A 21,818-nucleotide genomic window follows, 5' to 3' on the forward strand; every position below is an offset into this window, starting at 1 on the left:
CAGACGTTAATAAAACGCATGAGAGTAACAACACTACTCTTTTATCTACCTGAAATACTTTCCTACATAAAATGTACCTTTTAAGCTAACTCTTTTAATCAGGTTTGAACCTCTACAATCTAATTTCAGTTTAAAATTATTTAACCTAACAATAAACACACACACACACACACACACACACACACACACACTGCAGTTACCAAGGATAGAAACTGTGATTTGTCTAAAGAACTTTTATTAACTTTATATTATACCATAGATAAATATGATTTTGATAAGAATTCACACAATGACAAATAGGGTACATAAATTTTATTACGAATATTGAATATCAAATACTTTCATTCTAAATTATGGGAAAATACAAATTTGCACATATTAATATAGATATTCATTTTCAGATATTTAACATAACTTCAGAACTATTTTACATTTATAGCTACTTCATTTTTAAACCTCTGCAAAGAAAATTTAGAAATGTTTTTAAATTATCAATGATATAACCTTGTTTCATTTAATTAATATTGCCTTTGTAAAAAATTTTTAACATAGAGTGTATTTTTAAATTAAAATATTTAAATATAAAATAGCTCTAAGAAACATTCTCATTAAGCAAGTTTCTTATTATTTCTGGCTTTGAATTATACATAAAATTAAATCTCCTTAAAGGACACAGAAGATTGGGGAATATGACAATTTCATATAATATACTATGAAGCTGTTTATATAATTCTGGTTGACTACTAACTGCTGTTTTATGTATTTATTAAAGAGCTGACACTGTAGATGTAAGATGTCTATTTTTCTAACAGAGCTTATAATAGTTATGACAAGGCATTTAATTAATGCATCATTCTGTTTAAATGTAGGTGTTAATTACTATAAAATTTGTTTTAAAATAAAAATCTAAAAATTTAAGACTTTGCCTTTATTTACCATTGTGCCCCTACATAACCTTCACAATTACCAGACCACAGCACACTGTCACAAAAGGAAATGTAATAACATTCTTATGTTGTCATTGATAGAGGACATTACATAATTCCAAAAACTACTACTTCTAGAAAACTGTAGGGCCAAAGACATAGGGTGGAGGCCATCCTAATTGCTCTACTTACCTTTTGATTGCTGCCCAATGATGGAAGCAGAATGACTATCCTAATTACAAAGAACTGAAAAAGTAGAACCTTGATATAAATATGAATGTTCACAAACTTCAATCGCACATTCTCTAGAGTCATGTTTAAACTACTGAAATTTATAAAATGCCCTGGAATTGTGATTTTTTTTTTTAATTTAGTGTAGAGAATGTAGTAAAGCAGATGAGGGGACACATTAAAAGCTAAATAAGACATGTAGACAGAGTCCTGTACTTTAGGAGTTTTAACGGTTTGAAGGAAAAGGTATGTGTAACAAATCTAAATATAGGATTGGGCTAGAGATATCAAAGGGAAACTATCAGGAGGCCTCACAACTCAGAAGTATGAGTTACAGTCTTTTGGGATCAGAATCCTGATTTCATTATGAATATTGTTTGGCCCCAATCTTCCCCAAACTGAGACCCCTCCGCCTGAGTTTCAGTAGAGCACACAGCTGACTTAGCTACTCTGACTCCTTTGCAGCTAAATGTGATTACAGGACTAAATCTTAGTCAGTAGGATGAGAGAGGAAATATGTGCAACCCCAGATCACAACTTTTTTGTTGTCTGGATCAACTAAAGCAGCTGCCTTAGCAAAAGAAGCCATGTGCTAATAAAATTGTCAGCGCTTCCCCTTCAGTCATCAAATGCTCACCTCAAGACATCCCTGGTAGGAAAACAATTTCTTTTTAGCTAAACCACTGCGCTCGATGTTATATCAGATAATCTGTGTTATTCAAATAATTGTCTCACTGAATCCTTAGCAATACAAAATCCTATTTCCCACAAATATTCAAATAAGAAAAACAAGGCACAGAGAAGTTAGCGAATAAATGCACGCAGCCAGCAAGTGGCCAAGGGAAGATTCATAGCCAGATCTGCTTTACTCTCCATAAGGGAGTGACCATATACTATGAGAGAATAGATTTTACTAGTTTAACTAGTTTTAGTATTTTAACTATGTCTCTATCCCCCACCCCACAAAAAAAAAGTAATAAAGAAAGTTGAGCTAATATATGTGTACAAATACTACATAGGAAAAAGTAAACAGACCTTTAGAATATAAAAAACAAAATGCTAAGCATACTCAGATGCTTGAGTTAGACTGCAGCAGGGTCCATGGAAGATAAATTTGGCTTATAGGCCTTGGAAGAAAGGTGAGTATGGACACGCTAGAATTCCATGTCAAGAATTGAAACAATCATTTTGCTAGGTGGATATATCCCACGAAGAATGTGCCATAATCATAGCTCTTAAATGCACTGAGAAAAAGAATGAGTAGGATATGATACCAAGTATAAAATATTGGTTAAGAATTTCAGCATTTAACAAGAGATGGTTAAATAAACTTTTTTGAATGGGAAAGATTCACATATTTATAATGGAAAATGAACAAATGTAGAGAGAAATGTTTATGTGAGGAAAGTTTAGATTGGTCTAAAGTACAATAGGGGAACATTTCAAATTGTGACAAAGAGAAGTCAGTCAAATGAGCTTTGAGAGTTTTCATGAAGAAAATTCTAGACAAAAGAACAAAGGGAGGGAATATGAGCTACAGCTGCAAGAAGATGTGAGAGAATTTAGGGACTGGCTAGATATAGGTGATAAAGAAGTTAGTCAAAGAAAATCCTAATGCCAACTCTGAAAGTCACTATAGACTTCTATCCAAATTGGATAAAATTTCCACATTGTTCACACACCACATTGTTCTGGCCAATCCATGACTATTAGACTAAATTCTAACTTGATCAAAACATTTGGCCAGACAAAACTAAAGCTGTAAATTTTTAAACTATATCAATTATCATGCTTTCAATATTATAAAATAAACCCATCTAAAAAGACATACAGTAACTTCTTTTTATCTATGAATATTTTTATCATAATTAGCATCAATGGTGGACTGCTTGCAAAAAACAAGTGTGACCTTGGCTTTAACTTGGTAATCTTTCAGTATTATTTTGGACTGGAATATTATTTAGTCCTTAGAACCTAATACTGTTTAGACTGCTTCCAATGAATTACCTTTAGGTCTAAAAACAGTTTCAGACTATAGTGATGAAAGGGGAATTCTTTCTTTATTGGGATTTGTTATTCTCCATGCTGTTTTAACATTGTTATGACTACAAAATATATTCTAGCCATCATTAAAGTCACGAGAGATAATCATTCATATAAGAAAATCTTAATTTACCATTATCAACAATTTTTATACATTTCCCCCCCATTAAATTTGAGATATTATGGTTTTCAAAGAGTAGTCCCCAGACCAGAGGCATCAGTGTCACATGAAAATTTGGTAGAAATGCAGACTTTTGGTTTCTGCCCCAAATCTTCTGAGTTAGAAACTCTGGGAATGGGGCCCAGTGATCTGTATTTTAACAAACTCTCTAAGTAATTGTAATGCCTGCCAAAGTTTGAGAGCCATTTCCACTAAGAGTGAAAACTAGCATCAGGAGACTAGTTATATTGTAGATTATACTTACCAGTGCACCTACGCCAATACATGATACTCAATATCCAGTACTCAAATAAGTGTTGAGTCAGTCAAAAATGTTTTCTTTTCTATGAGCCCCTCAGACCTGTCCCTGAGAAAATATTATGCTCAAAATGTTTGTATTTTTATAGTTTAAATCAAGATAATAAAATCATTATCTGAATGTCACTTAAAAAAATAAGGTGGACTTCAATTACTTTTTATAACAAGATACATCTCATATGTAGAGTCTTACATTAAATATCCTATTATCCACAGCCAGGTCTCATTTTAAACCTTCTCTATTCTTGAAAAGGTTACATGCATATAGATTGTGTGTGTGTGTGTGTGTGTGTGTGTGTGTGTGTGTGTGTTTATGAATCAGCTGGAGGAGCTCCATTACTGCCATAAATAATAGAGAAATTCCTAACGTGGTTTGTGGAGTTCCATCTTAGAGGACTAAGTCTTACAATTTCTCATCATCACCAAAGTATACAACTTCTCTCCTTCCTCCTTCGAAGACACTTAAAACTGTCTAGGTCTGGCCCTAGTTAGGTGGCTCAGTTGTAGCGCAATCCTATACACCAAAAGACTGTGGGTTTGATTCCTAGTCCTGGCACATACTGAGGGTGCAGGTTCCATCTCTGTGTACAGTTGGTTTTTATGATGTTTCTTTCTCTCACTCTCTCTCCCTTCTTCTCTCTCTAAAATTAATAACAAAAAGATTGTCTGGGTCTGTTGGTTGTCTTCAGGGAATACAACTGGACAGTCACACCAAGGACAGCTGGACACAGCATCCCTTCCTTCCACTTCTTGGTCACTGTAGTAGAAAATCCTTCTGCTCTGTCACATTTTGAGGAATCATTTTTGTTTAATCTTTTTCTCTCTTTGCCCTAGATCCAGTTTTATCTCATCTTGAAAAAAAAAATGTAGCTCTATGGGCATGCATCCAAATCTATCTCTAGTCCACTAAATTTTGCACTTATTTTGGTAATATTTCTGGGCTTGGAAAAAGAAGAAAAATCTTATGGTGCCAATAAATAGTAAAGGAGAAAGAAAATATTATCTATGCAAGGATAAGGTAGACCCAAAGAATAAGAAATGGTACTGAGAACCTACTCTGGGACTCTGGATATAAAGCGACAGCAGGGGTAGGAAGGAAAAAAGATTATTTTTTTTTTCTTTGAGAGATCTCTGTTTGAAGTCTCTGCCACACCTTTCTTTAAGTATTGGGTAAGGGCTATTCCTAACCTCTAGCCTAATGGAGTTTCATGGGAACCACTAGGAGTTTTAAAATGTATTACTGACACCTGGGAGAGAGAGAGGTCTGATGTCTGGCTCATGCCAGAAAAAGAAGCTTTGTCATAGATTAGTGCTGATAACATATAAGGCTACTTGGGTCCTATCTCCTAGGAAAAACTAAAGGGGATGAATGGCCAGGACTAGGTGTGTCTATACTAAATTTGTCTATCATTATTTTGTAGGTTAAACTATAATTTGAAGTAAATAAATAAATGCCATTTTCCTTTCAAATATCAAAATAATATCAGACTATATATCAGATTATATCAAAACTAGAGTCCCGATACACGAAGATTTGTGCAAGAATGGGTCTTCCTTCCCCTGGCTGCCAGCACCGCCTTCGCTCTGGCTAGAGCCGCCTTTCTGCCTTCCCATGCTCCCCAGAGGCCCAGACGAGTGGGGCACTGTGTAATGCCTGCATTGTTGCCATGGTAACAAAAGTGTCCCACCCTGCCTCGGCCACTCAGTACCTATGTATGCAAATTAACTCACCATCTTTGTTGGGTTAATTTGCATACTCACTCCTGATTGGTTGGTGGGCATCAGAAAGGTATGGCCAATTTGCATCTTATTCTTTTATTAATGTAGATAATTGTTCTCAAGAATTATTTTAGATCTAACAACTCCCTCTCACCTGACCAGAGAATCTGAAAAAAAAATGTATATATTAAAAGAAATGTTCAATAATACTGTTTATTATATTCTTTAATTAATTGTTATATTGTAGGGTATTTAAATTTTATGAGATTACTCTGCATAAAAATATTCACCTTAATCTACAGACTGATTTTGCAAATATAGGTTACTTTTCACTTGGCAATTTCCTAGCTTCTTTTTGTTTGATTAAGAGCTTTTATTTTAGAAAGAAAGAAAGAAAGAAAGAAAGAAAGAAAGAAAGAAAGAAAGAAAGAAAGAAAGAAAGAAAGAAAGAAAGAAAGAAATAGAAGAGAAGAGAAGAGAGAGAGAAGCAGGGAGGGAAGAAGGGAGGGAGGGAAGGAGGGAGAAGGTAGGGAGGAAGGAAGGAAGGAAGACAAGATGTTTTTCAATATTACAATATATATATATGTGTGTGTGTATTATTGATTTTATTTATTTCAAAGAGGGAGAGGGAGGGAGAGGGAGGAAGAGAGAGATAGAAACGTCAATGTTGAGCCCTAACTGATTTGGCTCAGTGGATGGAGCATCAGCCTGGGGACTGAAGAGTACCAGGTTTGATTCTGGTCAGAGGCCCATGCCTTAGTTGCAGGCTTATCCCCTACCAGGCCCTGGTTGGGGCACATGCATGAGGCAAGAAGTTGACATGCTTCTCTCACATCCATGTTTCTCTCTTTCTTTCCCTCTCTCTTCCACTCTCTGTGGATATTAATGGAAGGGTATCTTTGGATAAGGGTTAAAAATAATAATTAATAATAATAATAATAATAATAATAATAATAATAAATTGACAATAGCCCTAGCCAGTTTAGCTCAGTGGATAGAGCATCAGCCTGCAGACTAAGGGTCCCAGGTTCAATTCCGGTCAAGGGCACGTATGTAGGTTGCAGGCTCAGTAGGAGTCCATGCAGAAGGCAACCAATTGATGTGCCTCTCTCACTCTTCCTCCCTTCCACTCTATCTAAAAGTCAATTAAAAAACATCCTCAGGTGAGAATTAACAACAACAAATTTTAAAATTAAAATAATAAAATAAAACGACCACACTAACATATAAAAGGTGCTCTCTTTTGCCCTTGGAAGAATTGTGAAAGACCAATTATTAAGCTTCAAAATTTAATTTCAATCTGATGACATTGAGTCTGAGTAAAAAATATGTCAAAATCAGATGACTAGAATGGTAACTATATATGTCATCTTTTAAATTGCCTTTATTAGTAAAAGATAAGTATTCAATTTAAGTTTCTTCCTAGTTCCTTAGTCATTTAGTAAAAACAGCATGTATCTTAACTCTCTATTCTAGTAATGGGTAGATAATTGCCTAGTCAGTAAACATTTGAAAATAGAAATCCATACACTTCCAAAGAATTAGGGAGAAAGTAATGCATTCTTTAAAATGATGGTGAGTGAAAGTGTCAGTGAGTCTTTATAGTGGATGTGGGTACTTCAATAAAAATAGAGAGACAAATGGGGAAGACAATGTCATAGCAGGGAAAATCTTCATCACTTATCTATCAGCCCTTACACACACACACACACACACACACACACACACAGAAACACACACTCACACACATCTACTCTATGAGATAACACCTCATGACACAGCTGCCCAGCACTTCTTTAGGATTTTTTTCTTATGTATAATTTACATGCAATATAGTGCACAGAGTTTAAGATTACAACTTGAGTTTTGATAAATGTACACACCTATGTAATCGCCACCCCAATTAAGATATGGAATATTTCTGTCCCTTCAGAAGGTTCCTTATGTCCCCTCCAGTCAATAAAATCCCCTCCTGTGATGGTTAATTTTATGTGTCAACTTGACTGAGACACAGTGCCTAGATACTTGGTCAATCACCATTCTGGATATTTCTGTGAGGCATTTTAGGGTGATTTACATTTAAGTCTGTGGACTTGGAGTAAAGCAGATTGCCCTCAACAATGGCCTTAATCTAATTAGTTTCAGTTGAATCAGTTGGTTCTACTGCTGAACAGAACAGCAAGCTAACCTCCCTCAAGCAAGAAAACGTTTTCCAGAAGACTGCCTTTGGAGCAACATCAGCTCTTTGGACTTCATCTGCAACATCAGCTCCTTCTGCTTCTCCAGCAGACTGCCTTTGAACTCAAACTTCAGCTCTTTCCTGAGTCTCCTGCCTCCCCAGTTGTATAATGAACTTATCAAGCCTCCACAAGTACATGAGCCAGTTCCCTAAAATAAATCCTTTTAGTTATACAAGCATGCATACCGCCTTTCAGTTCTGTTCCTCTGGAAAACCTTGTATACCTCCTCTTCAATACAATCACTCTTACCATAACCAAACAGCTTTTTCTTTTTCAATTACAGTTCACATTCAATATTATTTGGGATTAGTTTTATATATACAGCAAAGTGGTTAGATAATCCTGTACTTTACAGGGTGCACCTCCTTTCCATGGCTTCAAGTATTCACCTGGCCCCATATATGGTTATCATGAAATATATATATTCCCTATGTTCTAATCTACATCTGTGTGACATTCTGTAACTATAAATTTGTAAAGCTTCATCCCTTCATCTTTTTTACCCAGCTTCCCAAACCCCCCGAGCCCCCCACCCCCACCCCCGACAACTGTCAGTCTATTGTCTCTTTCTATTTAAACAACTTTCGTACTTGTCATTTCCCTCAGAATTAATAGCACTCGCCTGACATTTACCCAAACCTAATCTTCTCAGGGCAATACTAAAGTATGAAAGCTAGCATAATATTTAAATACATTACACTTGCTTTTTGAAAAGTCAGGTTTACTGTAGTATAATAGAAAACTACACTCTTTTCAGAAATATCTTGACAAACATACACATAAGTTGTATAACCACTACCACAATCAAGATACAGAATGTTTCCACCAAATCCAAAACTTTTCAATGTCCCTTTATAGTCAATTCACTCTCCCTATCCTCAGCCCCCGGCAACCATTAATCTAATTTCTGTCCCAATAGCCTCCTTTTACTAGAGTGTCATAAAAATGGAATTATACAATATATACCTTTTGTATATGGTTTCTTTCCCTTAGAATAATGCTTTTGAGGTTCGGCTATGTTGGCATGTATAAGTAATTCCTTTTTATTGCTGAATTGTAAGAGTCCAATTTCATGACCCACTCATTGGTTGAACAGCATTTGAACTACTTCCAGATTTTGGTTATTATGAGTAAAATTGCTGTAGGCATTCTCATAAAATATTGCACAGACATATGTTTCATTTCTCCTTTAAATACCTAGGAGTAAAACTGCTAGGTTAAATGGTTAAGTATTTGGTTAACTTTATCAAATTGTTTTGCAAACTGGCTCTACCATTTCACATTCCCAGCTGCAATATATGAGTGTTCCCATTGCACTGCATCCTTGTTAAGACTTTGTAGTGTCAGGATTTTAAAAACCATTCTAGTAGATATGTATTGCTCTATATTTGTGGTTTTAATTTGCACTTCCCTGCTGACTAACGATGTGAAACTTATCAGTACTTCTTTGCTATCTCTATTGGTCAGCATTAAAGATGCCCCCCAAATGATCCCTAAATACAGGTATTCGCGCCTCTCAGTAGCTAGCTCCTAAATTTAATAGGGCTGGGTAACAACTGGACTGTGGAAACGATAGTGTGACAGCTAAGGCTAGGTTACAAAAGCCATCGCTGCTTTTTCCTTGATCTCTCTTGGCTCACTCACTTTGAAGTAAACCAGCACCATGTAATAAGGACATTAAAAAAAAACACCATGGAGAGAGCCACATGATAAAGAATTCGGGTCTCCTGACTAGGCAGCATCAACTTACCAACAATGTAAGTCATTTTTTTTTCTTTATTGATTAAGTTATTACATGTGTCCTTATCCCCCCATTGCCTCCCTACCCCCAATCATGCCCACACCCTCACCCCCTATTGTCTGGGTCCATTAGTTATGCTTATATGCATGCATACAAGTCCTTTGATTGATTTCTCCCCTTTACCCCCATCCTCCTTTAATCCCTCTGAGGTTTGAGCACCATTTGCAATAGCATAGATGGAGCTGGAGAGCATTATGCTAAGCGAAATAAGTCAGTCAGGGAATGATAAATATCACATGATCTCACTCATTTGTGGAATATAATGAATAACATAAACTGGTGAGTAAGCCATTTTGAAGGCATATTCTCAAGTCCCCAGTTAAAGTTTTAGAAGACTGCTATAAAACCAGAACAACCAGTTAAGATATTTCTGATTTCCTGACCTGCAAAACTTATAAAATAAATGTTTATTATTATTTTAAGCCAACATTTAGTAAATTATTACAGGTAATACATTGTTCGTATTTTTTCTTTGATAGAATGTCTGTTCAATTTTTCCGTCTATTTTTAAATGGATTATTTGTCTTATTATTAAGGAGTTCTTTATATCCTTTGTGTATAAGTCCTTCATAGCCTATGTGTTCTTCAAGGATATTTCTCCCAACTGTTGGCCTGTTTTTTCATTTTCTTAATATTAATACAATTGTTCAAGAGGGGGAAAAATGTACTTTTATGCAGTCCAATTTGTCTACTAGTATTTTTTCTTCTATGATTCATGTTTTTGGTGTCATAGCTTAAAATTCTTGGCCTAATGAAAGGTCAATCGATTTTTTTCTCTGCTTCCTTCTAGAAGTTTTATAAATTTAGGGGTTTTTTTAGATATATTGTATAACTCATTTGAGTTCAATTTTTGAAAACTTAATTGTTTCAAACATGATTTCCCCATTACATAAAATAGCACCTTTGAAAAAAAAAAAGTTGACTATATGTGTATGTATAATCTATTTCTAGATTCCATTCCATTCCATTGATCTGTTTGTCTATCCTTATGCCAATATTGTATTGGCCTTATTGCACTAATTATAGAGTATAAATCTTGAATCAGTTAGTATGAATTCTCCAGCTTTGTTTTTTATTGCCAAGATTTCTTTGATTATTCTAGATATTTTGCTTTTCTACATACATTTTAAAATACGTTTTTCAGTTTCTATAAAAAATCTTGCTGAGGTTTTGGTTAGGACTCTATTGAATATAAATCAACTTAGGGAGAATCAAAATCTTAAAGGATATAAATCTTTTTATGGACTGAGGAACCTAAATTCCTCAGTCCATAAAAAGATATATCTCCATTTATTCAAATGTTCTTTGATTTATCTCATTGATTTATAGCTTTCACCTATAATTATTCATATTTTTAATATCCTCGTGTATGTTATATTTTAATGCAGCTTTAATAGTGCTGTTTTATCTATTTAAATTTTCCATTGTCAGTATAGAGAAATGCAATTAATTTTGTGTATTAACCTTTGATCTTGCCACCTTGCTACACTCATTTATCAGTTTTATAGCTTTTTCATAGTTTGGGGAATTTTGTAGACAATTATATGACCTGTAAATAAAATAATATTATTTCTTCTTTTCCAAATGGTATAGCTTTTATTTCTTTACCCTACTGCACTGACTAGGACTTCCAGTGCAATGTTGAATAGGAATGATAAGAGCAGGCACTTTGCACTGCCTGCAACTCTCAGGTAAAGGCATCCAATCTTTCACCATTAAGTTATTAGCTATTGGATTTTATATGTATGCCCTTTATGAAGTTGAGAAAATTACCTTCTGTTCCTCATATGCTGAGTTACTTCATGATGGATGTTGATTTTTTTCAAATGTATTTACTGCATCTATTGACATGTCGTTCTTAAGCTTTTTGATATGATTTACATTCACTCATTGTTTTAAATGTTGAATTAACCCAGCTACTTTTTTCTGCAATTATTTGTTTATTATTTATTTGCTTAATTTATTGGGTGATATCTATAATAATAAAAGCATAATATGCTAATTAGACCGAACAACCAAACAACCTTCCAGACAAAGCCAGGGCTGTGAAGCCTAAGGTAAGCTGCCGCAGCTGCAAGGGCCAAGCCCCTTGCACAAATTTTGTGCATAGGCCTCTAGTTGGTTAATAAAATTATATAGGTTTCAGATGTATAATTCTATAATACATCATAGGTACATTGTATTGTGTGTTCACCCCCCAAGTCAAGTCTCCTTCCATTATCATTTATCCCCCTATATCCTCTTCTACCTTTCTCCAACCCCTTTCCCTCTTTTAATCACCATAACTCATCTGCTTTTAAGACCCACCATATAATTTCACTCTACATATTCAACCATATTTTGCACAAGGTATAATCACAAATCCTATCTATCTTGCTTGAATAATATTCATCCTTTGCCCCACAATGCTCTTTTCCCTTCACTATCTGGATCCTTATTTCTCTTCAAGGTTTAATTTAATTCCACCTACTCCAGGAACCTCTCTCCATTCTAAATTCTTTCTTCCTGGGCCAATCATTTGAATTTGAGCACTCTTCCAAACCATTTTTATTAGCAAGAAACCATGTTAAGAAGAGAAAGAAACTGTTAGGGATCAATGGGTGGAGATAAGAGTCAATGTGAGAAAGTACTGGGAAGGTAGGGAAGAATATTTGAGTATTACAACTGATTTGTTTTCTCCTAGTACAATTACAAAGGGAATTTCTTGTACTCGTTCTGGGGAGATTCCAATAATGTTATACTCATAGGCAATCCTCCTCCCACCCTTACTGCTCTTGGAACAATTCTGGAAGACTACTCAATTTTTATTTTTAGTTTTGATGGAACTGCAAAGATAAAGATACTGTACTGTTCTCTGAAAATCTTTTGTAAAAATATGGGTAAAAGAATAAGATAGAATGTTACATTTATTTACTCAATAAATGCTCAAAAGTGAAACTCTTAATAGTGAAACACTATTAAGCTTTGTGGAGATACAAAAATAAACCTGTTTGACATCTCTAAATTTAAATTACACATAACATACTTATTCTTTCTTGTTTTGAAATCCCTATTCCTTTGTAGTCCACCACCCCAGACATACGCACTCAGCTGCCTTTCAGCCATGAAAAAAATGCTATTCAATACACAAATACTAAAATACATGATTACATTAAAATGTAATCAACTTAGCACTATTTTACATAGTTTTACACAACCAGTTTCATTCAGTTATAAAATAGCGTGTAAAAATCATGTTGAATATTTTCTCATCTTTGACAAAAAATCCCAGTTAAAAATCTAGAAAACTGGTTTTCATTAAAAATTAAAAATGAATTGGTGAAAGCCAGCTTTTCTAATTAAAACTGCATGGGAACTTGGAACAGTGCAGCTTCTGATGCTGTCAGGATTTCCTGTGATAAAACTGGCACCTGTTTCCATGGCAGTATTCTGCCACCTAAGCTCTCAGACATTTTAAGTTTTGGCTTTCATAACTGTCTCCAGATTACTATTAAATTACCTGGGTAAGGAACTAAAAATTGTTAAATCATCCTTTTAAAAGTTATTTACCTTAGTGTGGAAGACATAGTACATAGTAACTGCCTGGGTAAACAGAAATTGCCAAATATTGGATTAGCACTACCTTCTGCCCTAACCCCCAGATCAGAATCTTAAAACACAGCAGTAAAATTTGGTGATTTCCATGATCCAAGACGAAAAACAAAGAAGAAAGTCTTATAAGTGATAGTGGGGATTTTTCTCCCTTGTATTAGAACCCAGTTAACTAAGTTCAGCTGGAATTTATAGCACTCAATGGTCAAAGTCAAATGTATACCATGAACTACAAACAAACATTAATTGCAGTAGGAATTACAGATTAGAATAAATTATGAATGCCAGTTTTATGTTAACCACAATCAAGTGGTTAACATAAAAGTTTTAATCCTACATACAAGTTTTAATTCTACCTGGAATAATTTCAGTGCCATCCGCCTAAGAAAATCTATGTATTCTCCTTTCTTCTATCCTCTGATACTCTGTTCTTTGGTATGTTTTTCCAGTTAAGCTTTGTCATCCTAAACTAAACAATGTATTAGTCCTAGAAAAGATGTGATGGGAGAAGAATAAACAGCATAAAATAACTTATAAAAGGAATGTTTTACAAGTCTACAACTATATAAAAAGTCTCCTTGAAGAAGACTTCTATAAATCATTCATGAGAACCAGGATAGAAAATCTAAAGTATTTGAGCTGAGAGGGAATGTAGGAAGTACCCAGAAGAGGAGTACTGTACCTTGTTCACCTTCTGCCAGCTCCTGCAGAGCCATACCACACTGAGAAACTAATCTCCACTAACACTCAGAAATCTTCCCTCATTATAATCCCCTTATCCCTCTAGCTCTTCACATCCTCCCCTTGTAAAGTGTATTTGCCATATTACTTGAGAATATTTCATTTTCCTATAGAAGATAGAATCAATGAAACTCATAAGAAACATTAAATATAAACAACAAATATATAAGTAGCTTATGAGGCACAAGAGAAATCCTTAATTTGTGTTATGCATAAAAAGTAAGATCTTAACTCATGAAGTGGGTTTCTTAGACATTAATAAAGTAAAAAGAGCATAAAAGATAAACATAGGTGAAGATGGAAAAAACAAAAGTACCAAATATTCATATGGCACATGAGAAACCAAAAATTCACTTTCTATTTAAATATTTATGAGTCAAAACAATACCAGATATTCATGAGATCATTAATATTTATGAGATTTTAAATCCCCCCCCCCCTTTCATTGATGATACTCATTCAGGCTCACGTGTCCTTTACTTGAGACATGCAATTGCTCAGCAAGATAGGGAGCAAGCTACAGCTGTGGTAAAGCATCCCCGCCCCCATGTCTCTCCTATAGCACACTCCAGGCACTTTCCATTGGCTGAGTTTGTGCTTAATCTCAACTCTGGTCCTTGTAATCACACTGGTGATGGGATGGCTCATGAAGCATAAAGATAGGACACAGGAACAATACTGTGTAACATAAAATTCCCATAGTGTGGTCCTTCTGCACTATGGTAACCCTCTATCCTTTCCTAAGTGTGTTAAACTACCCCATCTCTTTTCTTTTGCTTTTCTCACTCTTTATTTTACATTGATTCAATAAACTAGCCACTTTGGTGATTTAAGTTTAGTTTCTGAGTTTTTCTGTTCTGTGAGCTCTGGGAAAGCTTCTCTTATTGGATACATGTAAGCTTCCATTGTACCAAGGTAATTTCCCATATGAAACACCATCCCCTACCACCTCTGATGTTGAGGAGCCTTGGTGCCAAGAATGGGATAGAGCAATAACAGGTACTTAAGGATTTCACAAGGTTCTTGCTGCTGAGCTTCCCAGACTTAGAACCTCTTGTCATTTATGCCTAAATAATGAAGTATCTCCCTACACTATAAGTAGATTGACTTTCTTTGCATATATTCTCTCATTTTTTTCTGACCTTTATGTTGCCAGTATTCTACTGCATTAGTAGTTATAATATATCATAAATAATTTTCACTATTTAGACCATTATTGGAAATTTTTTATTAAGTTATTGAATTTATTTATTAATTCCCCCCACTCTTGTCCCCAGTCAACCAGTTTTCTTCTCCATAAACATCAAATATTTTCAGTTTTTGAGTAGGATAAATTAGATAAAATAGAATAATTTGAGTCACTCAAATTTAATTTTTACACTATTCTCAAGTTTGGTAAAGATGAGAGGGAATAATTTAACCAATTTCCATCAGGAAAAGATTACAGTATTTTATTATTAATGAGAAAGTAATTATTAAAAACGTTTTTTATATTTTCAAATCATATTTTTTAAATAATCACTGAAACTCTTTTGGAAAACAAATATTAGTTATGTGATCACATGCAAGTTTATTAACCCTTTATGCTTCAGTTTCCTCATCCTGCTAAAATGAAAATAACAATAGTACCTAACTTATAAGGCTAATGTATTAAAATAATGAGTGCATGTACAGTGCTTATAATAAATTCCTAGAACTTAATGATTTGAATTTCTCTTCTAAATTTAACATGTTTGTTTTCTATTTCTCTATGACATGTTCATCTTCATTTAAAAAATGTTGTAATGCATATAAGTACAACCAATGGACATAAAACTCTGGGGAGGGAGGTATGTATGGGAGGGAGGGGGGCAAAAAAATCAATAAAATATATTAAAATAAATAAATAAATAAATAAATAAATAAATAAATAAATAAAAATAAATTTAAAAAGGTACCATAATAGAACATTCTGTGTGTAGCTGAAGCTAGAGTACATCCCAGTCAGTCACAAACAAGCGTTTTCTGCAAGTTCTTCATGTAATTTTCTTTCCAGATGATGCCATCATTGTTAATGTTCTCTTTTGGATTTCTTGTTTCTCGGTCAAGTTCATGGCGTTGCCATTTGTGAAGAGACCTTCTATTTATCGTATCAATGTATGGTATATTATGGTATGTTCAAAAAATGTCATTCATTAAAATTTTAATTAAGAAAAAATAAAAAAATAAAAAATGTTGTAAGGACCAATGGTCACAAAACTCTGGGGAGGGAGGGCATGTATTTGGGGGGTGGGGTGGGGTGCAATGGTATATGTACAAAGATAATAATTTAATTTAAAAAATGTTGTAAGGATTTGCTATTTATAAAATATGTAAACCTGTTGTAAAGATAAGAATACTTAGAATTAGCCCTAACAGGTTTGGCTCAGTGGATAGAGTGTCAGCCTGCAGGCTCAAGGGTCCCGGTTTCGATTCCAGTCAAGGGCATATACCTTAGTTGCAGGCTCACCCTGAGTAGGGGGTGTGCAGGAGGCAGCTGATTAATGTTTCTCTCTCTTGATGTTTCTAACTTTCTATCCCTCTCCCTTCCTCTCTGCAAAAAAATAATAATAATAATTTTAAAAATTAATAATAAATAAATAAAATATATATTTTTTTAAAAAAGAAAGAATACTTAAAATTATACTTCATTGAACTCTTGTCATGTTCCAGGCATTCTGCAGAGTATTTTATCTAGATAATCTTATTTAATAGTCAAAACACCTTATACTAGTAAGAAGATTTATTATCTCCTTTAAACAGATAAGAAAGTTTAGACTTATCATGATTAGTTTCCACAAGGTTACAAAACTAGAAAACAGTCAAATCTTAAATCAATTAATGTATCCATTTCTGTCTCTAAAGTCCATTATATTAATATTGTGTTTACTGCCCTTTATCGGAACTTCTTATTATAACTAATATATTTTAAAATCAGGGAACATGATGCCTTCAACTTTGTCTATCTTTCTCAAGATTGTTTTGGCTATTTGGAGATTTCTGTGGCTCCATATCAATTTTAGGATTATTTGTTCTATTTCTTTAAAAAATTCCATTAGACTTTTGATAAGAATTGTGTTAGCTCTGTAGATCGCATTGGGTATATTGGGTACTTTAACAATACTGATTCAATCCATGAGCAAGAAATATTTTTCCACTTATTTTTATATTCTTCAATTTCTTCATGGCTTTATATATATATATATATATATATATATATATATATTCAATATATATGTCTTTTATCTCCTTAGTGAAATTTATTCCTAGGTATTTTATCCTTTCTGATGCAATTGTAAATGAGGTGTGTGGGTTTTTTTAATTTCTCTTTCTGGTAGTACAATATTAATGTAGAGAAACAGAACAGATTTTTATGTATTGATTTTGCATCCTATAACTTTATTAAATTTGTTCATTCCAACAATTTTTTGTAGTTTTTGAGTAACCTACAAAATGTTAATTAACTCAAAGTAAGTCAGAATTTTAATCTTGACTTCCTTTCTAAAAATCAAATTACCTATACAAGGAAGTTGATATTGAATCAAAATGAAAGGTGTTTTTTCCCCACATTTTATCAAAAAAAAAAATGCCTTATTCTATCACATAGTTAGCTAACACCTTCAATATATTGTGCTGTCCTGGTAATTCCTGACATTCTTTATAAAGTGAAAATGGATGTTGAATACTTGAAACTCGAAAAAATAAAAGAGCTCTTAAAAATTCATTTTGCTACCAGTCAGTGTGGAAAATGCACAGCAATACCTTCACCCTGTAGTTGGACTTACTAAGCACAAACGACATTGTGTCCTAGAATAACTTATGTAATTATAATTACACAAATAATCTAAACATTGAAGTGCAATTATCACATTTTCAACTTCTTCAGGGCCATTCTCCTATAATATTCTGGTTCCCTTTGTTTAATAATGAATTTGTCTGACCTTTGTCCCTGGTTACTGGAAGTTGACATTCACGCTGGGCCTTTGGAACCGCACTTGAGTTTATGTTAACAAGGTGACATCACCTTAAGGGACTACCTTTGATAGTTTAGCATAAACTATCAAAGGTAGTCCCTTTGGTAGTTTATGCTAAAGAGTGTCTCTCCCTTTGGTAGTTTATGCTAAAGAGTGTCTCAGGATGGGGACTGGCCTTGCCAGAAAGATCAACCATATGTTTAATGGGTTAGGGCTTTGAACCAAGTGATATCTGCTGGTCCTCTGAGAAGGAGAGAGACTGGAAATTGAGTTTAATCATGTGGCCAATGATTCCATCAATCCTGCCTACAAAATGAAATCCCAATGAAAACTCTGGATAGCAAAGCTGGGGTGAACTTCCCTGGTTGGCAATACATATATTGCCATACACTGATGTACTGGGAAGGGAACATGTCCCGACTCCACAGAGAGGGGACACCAAAGCTTTGTGTTTAAAACCCTCCCAGTCCCAGTTCTATGTATCTTCCCCTTCGGCTGGAATTGAATTTGATCCTTTTCTATAATAAAACTTTATTCGTATCTCTTTCCTGAGTTCTGTGAGTCATTCTGCTAATTGTCAAACCTCAGCAGGTAATGGGAACCCCTGAGTTTGTGGCTAGCTTGTTGGTTTGTGTCAGTGGCCTGAAATCCCCGTAGAGCTGGTATCTCATGGAGGACTGTGTTCCTAATCTGTGAAGTTAGACCAAGTGAGTCTCATAATCCACTGCAGTCCTTTTTTAATTGAAATCATATCACTTTCAGATGACATTCTTCTATAGTGATTTTCAACCTTTTCATCTCATAGCACAAAAAGTAATTACTAAAATTCTGCAACCCAGCAATTTTGCTGATCTGACAAAAAAATAGATATAATTTTTACTCATTCACACTAGATTGCTATGGTTGTGTTGGCTTTTTTTCTCTCTCTTTTTTACAATTTAAGGGAAAAGAAGTCAGTGTCCCTGACTAATTTAATCAGAAATTACATGATTTTTTAATTGAAGTTATTGGGGTAACATTGGTTAATAAAACTATACAGATTTCAGATGCATAATTTCACAACACATCATCTGTACATTGTATTGTGTGTTCACCACCCCTAATCAAGTCTCCTTCCATCACCATTTATTCCCGCTACACCCTCCTTATGCCCTCCTCCCACACACACTTCCATTCCCTGGCAATCAACACACTGTTGTCCGCATCCTTTTTTTGTTTGTTTGTTTGTTTGTTCAGGTTCCCAATTTTTAAATTATTTGTGTAATTATAAATATGTAAGTTATTCTGGGGCACAAATGCCATTTGTGCTTAATGAGTCCACCAAGGGGTTGCTGGGTGATTCCTGGTCAGGACACATGTCTGGGTTGTGTGCGTGATTCCCCAGTACGGAGAGTACAGGAGGTAGCCCATTGATGTTCCACTCTCACATCAATGTTTCTTTCTCTCTGTCCCTCTCCCTTCCTTTATCTCTAAAAATCAATAAAATGTGATGTGTGTTTGTAAACAACATATGCAAACTTTTGGCTGTAAGAAGTAATTTGCTATTGATAAGAAACACATTAGATTTAATGCTCCTTAGTTATATAATGGTTTCCCTTTTCAAGGGATGTAGTGCTCTCAAAGAAGACCTCATTGTGAGAAAAAAAAAGAGATCCTGGCATTTCCCCCACCATGGAAAAGGAAACACATGTGTCTGATTTTTTAGATGAAATTTCAAATAAGTAGGATCAGAAAATGAAATGTCTTTTATATTGGCTCAAAAAGCAGTCTAACAGAAAAGTTTTGCTTTCTACTTGCTAAAAATGATGAACCTGTGAGATTAATGTGCATGAACTGAATGACTATATTAGTGAATGTTTCTGCTATTTAATTCTCACGCTATTTTTGCGTCTAGTAACTGATTACAGCAAGGGTACAAGAAAATGAGGAACTGAGAAGCAGTCATATGCACTTTGTAAAAGTAGTTGAACATATTATGTAAAAGTCATGCGCACTTTGAACAAGTAATTTCAACACACCCTAGGTAAACCTAAATCTCTGTGCTTTGTGTTTCCTGTATCTCCCAGGCTATATTCCTATTTTTTTGGTCTATTTGCTCTTTGACATCCTTCCTTGTTCACCAAAGGAGTTGGGACACATTAAAGTCAGAGTATGCCCAGTAATTATTATTATATAATATTAATTTAAAAAGAGGATCTGGACATACTGGCTCTCCACAATCTAGCCCTGGATTAGTCAGTGCTCTTGTGATGTCAAATGACAAAAACTCATCTTAAGCCAGTTTATGCTGAAGAAGGGAATTTGGGATTAACAAAGCATGACAGTCTAAGGTTGTTCTGATTTCAGAGACATAGCTGGATTCAAATGTTCACATAATATTATCACATATCAAGTTTTCCTTCCTCCCTCTCTTCCTTCCTTACTTTCTTTCCTTCCTTCTCCCCCTGCCCCCCCACTCTATTTCTTTCTTTTTCTACTTCACTCTGATTTCCTCTGTATTTTCAGTAGAATTCTCTATATGGGAGATTTCCAGGAGCATCACCAGCTCTATATGATCCTTAAATCTTAAATATCTATGAAAGAGAGCGTCTTTTTCCCAGAGAGTGCCAACAAAATCCTACAGATCAGTCTAAATGGTTTATTCCTGTAGGGATATATATGTTTGGGGCGGGCACGATACTTTATTGAAACCTGTGACTAGTTCTATACATACCTTGTGAATTGAGGAAGATTAAGTGGAAAACTAGGGGGCCAAGCCATTTCAAGTTGGGAGTTGTTATTTTGCAGGCAAATGTCCATCATAGGCTCGAATCTGTATTTTCAGCCTCACTGTTTGACTCAATGAAGTATAACTCACTCTGAACTAGATGCTGGTCTGTGACTATTCTGCATCCTTTCATCTCTATCTCTTTGCCCAAAGTATTCTCTTGGTTTAAGATTCCCTAGAATTGTTCCTCATTCAAGTCTATTTATTATAATAATTCATTTTACTGTTCAATTAAAAATGATCTTTTTGAAGTATTTTTTTAAGTTGTGATAAAAATACATACCATGAACTTTAGCATTTTTATCATTCCTAGGCATACAGTTTAGTAATGATAAGTATATTCACATTGCTGTGAAATACCAATCTCTAAAAAATTTTTATCTTGAAAAACTAAAATTCTCTAGGATTTTGCTGGCATGATCAGGGAAAGAGACTCTCTCTTCTATTGATATTTAAGATTAAAGACCATGTAAAACTGGAGACACCTCTGGACATCTTCTCCCATGTAGAGAATTTTACTGAAAATACAGAGGAAATCAGAGGTTGAAGTAAAAAAGAAAGAAAAGGGAAGGAAGGAAGGAAGGAAGGAAGGAAGGAAGGAAGGAAGGAAGGAAGGAAGGAAGGAAGGAAGGAAGGAAGGAAGGAAGGAAGGAAGGAAGGAGAAAGAAAAGAAAACTTGATACCTAATAGTATAATGTGAACGTTTGAATCCACTTATATCTATGAAATCAGAACAACCTTAGACTGTCATGTTTTGTTAACCCCAAAATTCCCTTATTTGGCATAAACTGGCTTAAGATGAGTTTTTGTCATTTGAAATCACAAGAGCACTGACTAATCCAGGGCTAGATTGTGGAGAGCCCAGAATAAGGCAATTGGAAAATATTTTATGAGTATTCACTTTGTCAGACACTTTGCTGAGTCCTTTATATAATGCAATGAAAAAACAACTTTAGTCCTTGAGGTAACAATTTCTTCAACTCCTAACAGAGCTGACTGGGTCTCAGCACTGGGGTGTGTGCGTGTGTGCGTGTGTGCGTGTGTGCGTGTGTGCGTGCGTGTGTGTGTGTGTGTGTGTGTGTGTAGCAAACACAGCCATATTTGGTAACCATTGATGTACTAGTAGAAGGGCATATCCACACTTTCCTAATGATAACCTGGGTTGCATATTTTAAAAAAGAAGAAGGAATAAAAGAGCTTAAGCATTCCTCAAAGCTACCTAATTAGAAACCCTAAAGGTGTAGCCTGAAAGTATCTTTATCTTTATCTTTATTCTTATTTTTCAAATT

Source organism: Pipistrellus hanaki (genome assembly GCF_964339955.1).
Source record: "Pipistrellus hanaki genome assembly, chromosome: 10".
Taxonomy (NCBI): domain Eukaryota; kingdom Metazoa; phylum Chordata; class Mammalia; order Chiroptera; family Vespertilionidae; genus Pipistrellus; species Pipistrellus hanaki.